Raw genomic sequence first — 9222 nt, forward strand, 5'->3', positions numbered from 1 at the left:
TTTGAAGAAATTCCTGAATGAGAAAAGTATTTGATTTGAACATAATGAAAGCTTTGAAAAAGGTGGTCACTGAAATGTTCCATTTTGTGAAGAATTTTGAGCCTTGCATGAAAAGAATTCACATGCATGTTGTTTCTCATTATCATGTCCATCAATTGCTTGATCAAATGCCTAAGTGAATATGTGTTCTTTATCCAAAGTGTGAAATCATTGATCATGGAAGAAAATAGGAAATATTTGCTTGTTCATTGGTGGCTTTGAAATAACTTTAGTGCTTCACATGTTAGAATGTTTATTGATCATTCCTTATGCCCCATGAAGAATTGTGTTTTGTTTGTATAATCAACTTGTGGCGGTTCAGATAGTTCATTCAAGAGGTAGCGGTTCAGGCGGAAGCTCTAAAGCCACTCATAAAATCTCAGTTGCACCAACCCCACCACCACCATCTGAAGTGGCCTGGGGACAGTCCTATATTTTCTGGAGGGGGTGGAGATCAAGGAGATCAAGGTGAACAACTTCATGGTGGGGAGCAGGAGCATGAGCAAGCAATGATGAAAAGGAGAGGATGGAGGGTCGCTGTCACCCTTGTTTTGAGGAAGAGAAGTTCCACTTTAATTTTATGTCATTTTAAATTACAGTTGTTTTAGTTTCTATTTTGTTAATTGTTTGAACTATCTGGTGGTTTATATACTTTTTGTGAATTAACAATAAAAAAAAATGGTTTGTTGAAAGGTAGGAAATGAGATGGCTTTTACATCAACAAAAAGGGAAAACACATCTTTTGATTCACCTTAAAATGGTTGTTTTGAGACTTGCTTTGTGGTTGTACTCATCCAATTTGTTTGATCATGAAGTTGTGAGATATTTGATTAGCATGGCATGAAAAATCAGTAATTGAATATTTAGCCAAGCTGGTGAGTGAGAGAGACTAAACAGTGCATCTATCATATACACTTATACTTTGAGAGCCATCATCATAGCATATGTGTTTGCATTGGTTGAGTCTTGAATGATTGTTCTTGTGATAAAGTTTTGGACAGGATCAAGGCATTCCATTGTAAATAACTAAAATCTTTTTAAGCCTAGAGCCAAACAGCCAGCCATAATTGAATCCATCCTTTAAAACCTGTTTGAGCCTTAACCTTCAAATCACCTTAAACCTTTTCCAAATACCAACTGATCACCCTGGCCAAATTCTTGAGAGTAAATGAAAATGAATTGGGGATTAAGTTGGGGTAGTTGGTAAGAATTGCCAAGTTGAAAGAAAATGGAGAAAGTAAGCCAATGCAAGTTGAAGGGAAGAGTCACCCCTCCATCATTTTCACTGCTCAAATTTAAGTGTGCTTGTTAGTTTCATTTTATCATTATCATACTCATTAAAAAAATCAAAAAATAAAATCAAAAAATAAAAAATCAAAAAAAATCAAAAAAATCAAATCAAAAGAAAAATGAACAAGCACATGTATAAATAGTCTTAAAAGAGAGAGGGGTCTCTTAAAATCTAGGCAGCAAATTTTAAGGAAAAAGGGTATGTAATGAGAGGAAGATTTTGGGCTGAGAGATTTGGTTGGAGTTGAATATTAAGAGTGAACAAGGTGGAATGTTTGGGTCATTTTCATTTTACTCCTTTAAGTTTAAACCTTGTTAATATGAAAAACCACATTCCCTTGTTAACCAAGCCTCAGTAGAACCCTTAAAAAGTCCTTGTGATCCTTAATTTTCTCTCAAGGAGCAGTAATGAAGAGATGATATCAATGCTTATGTTCATAGAAATGATGAGTGGAATTGAGAGAAACACTCACCCTGGAGAGTCATTCTAGAGTATGTTCAATTATTGGTTTGTAATGTTTGTGTCATGATTTATCTTGCAATCTTTTTGGTTAAGCATGATTGGTTTTGCGGGCACCTCAGTGAGTAGAAAATGGTTTTTGATGGTGAATTGATTGAGTGTTTACCTATTGTTGATACAGAAGAAATCTCATGGTAGGAAGTAACCTTTTTGGTTTTTGATTGGTATCTTGTTGGGGACCAACAAGAGATTAAGTTAGGGCAGTTATTGAGTGTCTTTTAGGCTTGTTTCACACTCAACTTTTTGTACTCTTTTTGGGTAATTGTAGATAATATATATGTTATTTCACCCCTTTAATTTAAAGAATTAAGTTATACTATAAGAGTAGAGGAGTAGTAGCAATCTTAAGGAATTTCCTCATTTTTGCAGGATTTTTGGCAAGGCAGAGATCCACAGCCATAGTTGTGGATCTGGAGCTCGAGCTGTGGAAGTCTGGGAAGGATATAGAGGTCCAGAAAGTTGGAGCTATAGCTGTGGATCTGCAGCTATAGCTGTGGAAATCTGAAATGCACTTTCAAGCTCTAGAGAGTTGAAGCTAAAGCTGTGGACTCACAGCTAAAGCCATGGAAGCACCCAGGACCCATCAAAAACACCAGAGACCCACAACCATAGTTGTGGCTTCACCACTTGAGCGTTGAAGCTTCCTTAAGCTTGAAGGAGTTTTCACAGCTATAGCTATGAAACCACAGCTGTAGCCTTGGAGGTTTCTTCACCCTGAAAGACACTCCACAGCCATAGCCGTGGATCTACAGCTGCAGCTGTGGGAGTAAAAGTTACTTTTTGGCCCTGTTTTGAAGCTCATATAAAAGGGGGAAAAGAGAAGAAATAGGGGATGACGAAAAAATAGAGAGAAAAATAGATTGAGAAGCACGTGAAGGGAGAAACGGAGCAAGAACGAAGACTTGGGCAGCTGGGTCATTTGGGAACGAAGCCCAACCCCTTGTTCTCATCTTCTACTTTGTAATCTCTTCTTTTACTTCTTAGATCTTGTAATGGCCATGTGTGGCTAAACTCATTAGGATTGGTTGGATGTAACTACTAACTCTTCTTCTTCTTAAATATATGCATTTTGATCTCATTATTTGTGCTTGATTCTTCTTTTAATGCTTATATCGGCTTGATCACCCGTTATATGAATATTTAGTTTTTGAATCCAGTTGGAAAACGTTTTCGAAAACCCGAACTGAATCTTGCACCTAATCACTTCTTGTTCTAGGAATAGACTTGATTTGGTTAGTCACATTGTTCAAGTCATTGTTCTTAATGCGAAGTGTTAAACTCAAACCATGGAGGAATCATGTTTTGAGCTTAATGACTTTAGGATTCAACCTTGAGGAATCTTGTTGGATTACTTAATGAACGTGAAAATAATGAAATTAGAATCGCATTTATTTTATGAAGATCTACGAGTTAGCAAGTACTTCTGAACCAATCCTTGTTTCTTAACCATTGTTTGTACTACTTTTAGTTTATTGTGTGGTTCTACCCTATCTTCACTCATTTATAATCATAACAACATTCTCATTTAAATCATTAGAGCAAGAATTACTAAACACTCAAATCCTTGAAGACGATATTTGAATACTACTTCGAAACTTGGTTCACTTGCCAAGTGGTGAGATTGCGAAAACCATCATCAACTATATAGTGACATAATATTTTTTACTATAAACTAATTTTACTTACAGTATTATAGATACAATATATTGGTGAGTGCATGAAATATCTGATTCTATTGTATATTTAGCACTCTTTTATGAAGTTATTGTATACATTTAACCATAATTCTCCTTTAATTTTAGTAATATTCAAAAGAACATGTAAATAGTATGTGGTGAATTTTTAATTGAAGTTTTCTCTCTTTTGTGTAAGAAAAGTAACAAGTCAGAGATCCATGGCCATAGCGCTCATTCATGGCTGCAGCCGTGGAGAATGGAGAAAGAATGAATATAGCCAGAGATCCATGGCTATAGCGCTGGTTCATGGTTATGGCGGTGAAACTCTGGAACAAGTTAAAAACAGGGGATCTCTCAACGCTATAATGCTCAATCAGTGTCCAAGCCGTTGGAGCTTTCTTCACCTTGAAGGACTCCTCACCGTTGTAGCAATGATTCATGGCTGCAGTGGTGAAATTAAAAATTCTAACTTTTCATTGCTTTTAAGGATTATATAACTAGCAAACAAGAGATATAACCAAAGGAAACAGAACGAGAGCTAAAGAGAAAAATCCAAGAGAAAGAAAGGAACTTTAAAGGAGGCTTTGGAAGGTTGACATCCTTTGGAAACAAGGGCTTTGCTTCTCCGCTTTCTTCTTCTTTCTTCTTGTATTCTTCATCTTGTATCAGCTAGAACCCTCATCATGAGTGGCTAACTTCTCTTGGATTAGCTTTGAATGTAACTACCAACACTTGTGTAATCCTTTGAATCTTATATATATATATATATATATATATATATATATTCAGCTTATCATATTTGTGTTGTGATTCTGTTCTTAATGCTTAAGCTGACTTAATCACTCATCTTTTAATCTATAATTTTAAATCTTGTTGGAAAACATTTTCTAAACTTGATTTGGATTATTTCACCTAACAATGACTCGTGTTAGGAATAAACTTGAAGTTGTTAGCCATTAACATCCTTATACTTAATTCAAGTATTTAATCTTGATCATTGAGGAATCATGTTCAAGGTTTAATCCTTAGAAATTCAAACTTGAGGAATCAGTTTGAATAACTATATGGATGTGAAAATATGAAAACTTGAATTCATATAGAAGATTCATTAAAAAGTATAAGTGTTGTGCAAGTATATTTGACCCTAATCTCTCTTGCATAAGAATCACTCTCCTTGAATCAATAGTTTGTTAAACACCTCATTTGCAATTTATCTTATTTACATATCTATGACTATATGCTCAATAAATTTGTATATGAATGTTATACAAATTGAACTAGGAAGGAAATTATAAAATATCTCCAAATCCCATATCTTAAATTACTACACAAAATTTATTACGTTTGCTAACTGTGAAAAATCTTTCATCATATATATGTGAATATATATTATTAAAAAGTTTAAGTATAGATTATAATGACACATTATATATGTTTTTGAATTTCATTCAAAATCAACAATAAAAGTATACATAACTATATGTTAAATAGATTTATATCTACAAATATTATATTTTTAGTAACACTTTTTGCTTCTCACTATATGTAACATTTTTTGAAATGTGTTTTTGATGTTTAAAAATATGCTCTCTTTTTTCCATCTGAATATCTATTTGGTTTTAATTATTTTTAGTTTTTTAAATATAATGATGAATGTTGAATCCCTAATATAAAATTAAAGCACATAGTTTATAATTTTCATCGACTAAAAAGATAAATTTAAACAAAAACTAATTTTAACGAAGTTTAAATTACTAAACATGCAGTAATGTTAATTCAAAAAATTTGAGTATGCAACTGCATGAACTATTTAGTAAAATTATGCTGCTCATAATTAATAATTTTACTCGGTTCAGGTGGTCTCATCACTAGTAAAAAATAAGCAGATTATGTCACCTCTTTTACGTCGGAAATACGAAAATCCGACGTAAAAAAAATGCGGTGGCATTTTTGTAATTTTTGCGAACTTTTTTACGTCGCACCTGGTAGGGTCTGACGTAAAAAGTCCAATCTACGTCGGAGGTATGTTTGTCCGACGTAGATTTGACATTTTACGTCGGACCCTACCAGGTCCGACGTAAAAAAGACGCAAATTTGAATAAGAGAGCGCGAGGCACACCGCGCGCATTCACTCTTCATCACTTTTCGTTTTTTTCTCTGTAAACCTTCTCCCTCTCCTTTGTTACTGAATCATTTTTTTGTTTTTTGCAGAGGGATGAACTCTTTGTTACTCATTTGCGCATTGTTACTGCTCCTCAGGTATGAAACAAGGTTTCATTAGCACTTTTCTACTTAGCATTGCTACTCTGGCTATCTGTTTTATTTGATTTTTTGGTTGTTCTATTTGTATAGGTAGTGGGCATTTTTTTTTGTTGGTCTACGAAGCAGAATGGCTTGTTTTGCAAGCAGAACGACCTATTTTGCAAGCAGAACGGCCCGTTCTCCAAGCAGAACGGCCCGTTCTCCAAGCAGAACGGCCCGTTCTCCAAGCAGAATGACCCGTTCTGATTGCAGAACGGGCTGTTCTCCCTACGTTCTTATGTTTTTTTTTGTTTTTTTACTACTTTTTTACGTCGGATTTCTTGATGTAGGTCCAACGTAAAATTTACGTCTCCCGCTTCTACGTCGATACGTTTTCAGACATAAAAAACCTAGAATATCCGACGTAGTACACCTCTTTTGTACTAGTGCATGAAAAATATATGTTAAGAGAGAACCAAAAATAAATTGGGTTTTGGGTAGATCCATAGATGGAGGTGGTTTTACTAAGTATTCCTATTACACTACAAGAAAATTGTTAATTAGCGAGGAATTTTAGCGAAAATACAGGTACTACAATTTTGATATCACAACTAAACAATTATAATAGTTTTAGTATGAAAAATGCAGGTAAAGACGAATATATGAATAATAAAAATCAAATTGCGACACAATAGCGAGGGATTAGCGATGATAACCAAAACATAACAGTAAGGGATATGCTAGGAAATAGAGAGGGATATCATGTGAAGGACAAAATAGCGAGGGAACAACAATAGAATAGCTAGGGACATGTAGCGAGGGAATAAAAAAGGGTTTGTGAGGAATACTTAGCGAGGGAATAAAGAGCGAATAGCTAGGAAAATATAGCGAGGGAATAGCAAAATAATTGCTAGGAAAATATTGCGAGGGAATAGCGAAACAATTGCTAGGGAAATATTGCGAGGGAATAACTAGACAATTGCTAGGAAAATATTGCGAGGGAATAGCTAGACAATTGATAGGGAAATATTGCGAGGGAATAGCTAAGCAATTGCTAGGGAAAAGTAGCGAGAGAATAGAGACGGGTTTGCGAGGGAAATTCAGCGAGAAAATTGTGAGGACATAGCTAAGACATGTAGCAAGGGAATGGAGAGTGCTTTGTGAGGAAAAATTAGCGAGGGAGTAACTACAAATTAGAGAGGGATTTTTTGCGAGCCCTTAGCGAGGGAATAGCGGGGAAGCCTGACCGCAAATTAGCGAGGTCCATAATAAGGATCCTTAATACAATTAGCGAGGAATTTAGTGAGGGTTTGGCGACGCCATTTGCTACAGATTAGCAAGGAATTTTATCCCTCGCTAATTAGTTACCTGTATTTAGCGAGGGAATGTTCTCTCGCTATTCTTTCACTATTCTATCACAAATGTGATTAGCGAGAGATTTGAGAAGAAATAGCGAGGGAATAGTCCCTCGCTAATATGTAATTTTCTTGTAGTTAGGTGTGTGAGTGAATGCGTGGAATAAAGTTAAAAATTTAGTTTCTAGCTCCAATATATCTGATGGATGAAAATTGAAATGCCAACAAAATGTTGTTTTCTTATTGATACATTATAGATAAAATACTCTACGTACATTACCAATATTAAGATAGTTTTATGCTTCCTCTCATTCTCATGAGTATAATTTAGTCCTCATGAGTGAAGAAATCAAAAACCAAAATGCATTAACTTATTATACTTATTAACGAAAACTATACATGATAAATTCACGAGGGACCGGAATAATCGTAGGAATTTGACAATGTTATATTGGTTTCTCTGTCAGAACTTAGAGTTAATAACGACCACGAGCATCCTGAATCACTTATCTGTTGTTTTCCTCGAAATTGCTTACATAAAGTGTCATTCTTCTGATTCTGCATTTCATTATCTGATACTTCATGCAATCTTTCACCATTCCTGTGTATGTGTCCATGGAATTGTTTGTAAAACTTTTCATTCTCCTGCTTTTGCATTTTTTTAATTGATCTTTCATCATACCTGTTAATGACTAATAAATTAAATAAAAAAACAAAAACACATACTATGTTGTTGGTAATGGTTCTAAAAGAGTATTATTGATTATCATGCAACAGTTTGTATTCATGATCGTTAAGCCAAAAAATTAAGTCAAAATTAAAGCTCATAATGCAACAACAATTTAGGACTTCCCCCCATGCATGTCATCATTTAATGTATTATCTAGAATATTTCATAGTAGAGTTAAATATGTTTTTAATTTTATAAAATGAATGTGATTTGATTTTGATTTTTGGAAAAAAAAATAATTTTTTATTTTTTACCCTTATAAAATTTATAAACTTCATTTTTCGTCATTGACAAATTAATAGTTTTTAATTTTAATCCCTATTATATATTTTTCTTTGATTTACATTCATTTAAAATTTTAAGTCATTATTTTGATAAAAAATAATTATTTCAATAATTTATACAATTTTTTTAAAATGTCAAATATCAACATAAAATCATTAACAGTTATGAATAATATTTAAGACAATTATTTAAACTTTTAATAAATAAAAAATAATTAAAAATAATCACATAAAAAAATAGGAACTAAAAATAATGTTTTCAATTTTAAAAGAATGAAAAATAAAGAATTTTTTTACAAAAACTAAAATCAAAACTTACTAATTTGCAAGAATAAAAACCATATTTAAAATCACATACTATAACATCTAAATTCAATGCAATGCATATGTGAAAATTACTTGCATCTGAACCGAAACTAACTAAAATCAACAAGTCCAACATACTTAATTATAATGTCAAAATTTCAACTTCTCTTCATAATAGTTATTTTCACACTTGTAAGAAAATAACACGCTATGTGTCCGTACTTCCACAAAAGCATGTCTCACAATAAGAAAAACAGTAGTATATATATAGATTGGTGAGAAAGAGAATACATAGATAGAGAGATGGAAGATGATTATAATATATGATCTATTCTAGCAATCTCTCCCATGTATCCTTTGAGCTTACCTCATTTCCTGAATGTCGTCGTCTTTGGTGTAGATATAAATTTTACGGGCCATTACAACAAATTCCCTGATTTACATATAGAATTAACAAATTAAGTTAATGATAAGAGGAAAATGAAAGATGTATAATTAGATGTCCTTACTCCCATGGATCATCACCAACAAGTATTATATCTTCTTCATAATCAGTGTAGGCAATAAACCAATTCTTTTGTGAAGAAATCAATTGACCTCCAAACTCAAATAACTGATCCAATTCATGAATCAAATCATCGTAACCACGTAATTGTGTAAGGTTCACTGACCTAGCAACTGGTATCCCCTTCTTGTAAACCTAAAATAAAAGGCATTGGATTAAATTAAGTTGTTGCTGTAATATAGTTAAAATATATGATATTAAAGGGACTTACTTTAA

At 33.2% G+C, this 9222-nt stretch overlaps 1 long non-coding RNA gene across 1 annotated transcript; it reads right to left on the reverse strand.

The window, feature by feature from the left end:
• Positions 1–7620: 7620 nt before the first annotated feature.
• LOC114916461 (uncharacterized) lies at positions 7621–9222 on the reverse strand. Its single transcript, XR_014429790.1, has 2 exons — positions 8809–9222; positions 7621–7803 (listed from the first exon to the last, which is right to left on the reverse strand). It is a non-coding gene; the product is annotated as an uncharacterized LOC114916461 (long non-coding RNA).

This window comes from Cajanus cajan, chromosome 9 (genome assembly GCF_000230855.2).
Source record: "Cajanus cajan strain Asha chromosome 9, NIPB_CcT2T_4, whole genome shotgun sequence".
In the NCBI taxonomy this organism is placed as follows: domain Eukaryota; kingdom Viridiplantae; phylum Streptophyta; class Magnoliopsida; order Fabales; family Fabaceae; genus Cajanus; species Cajanus cajan.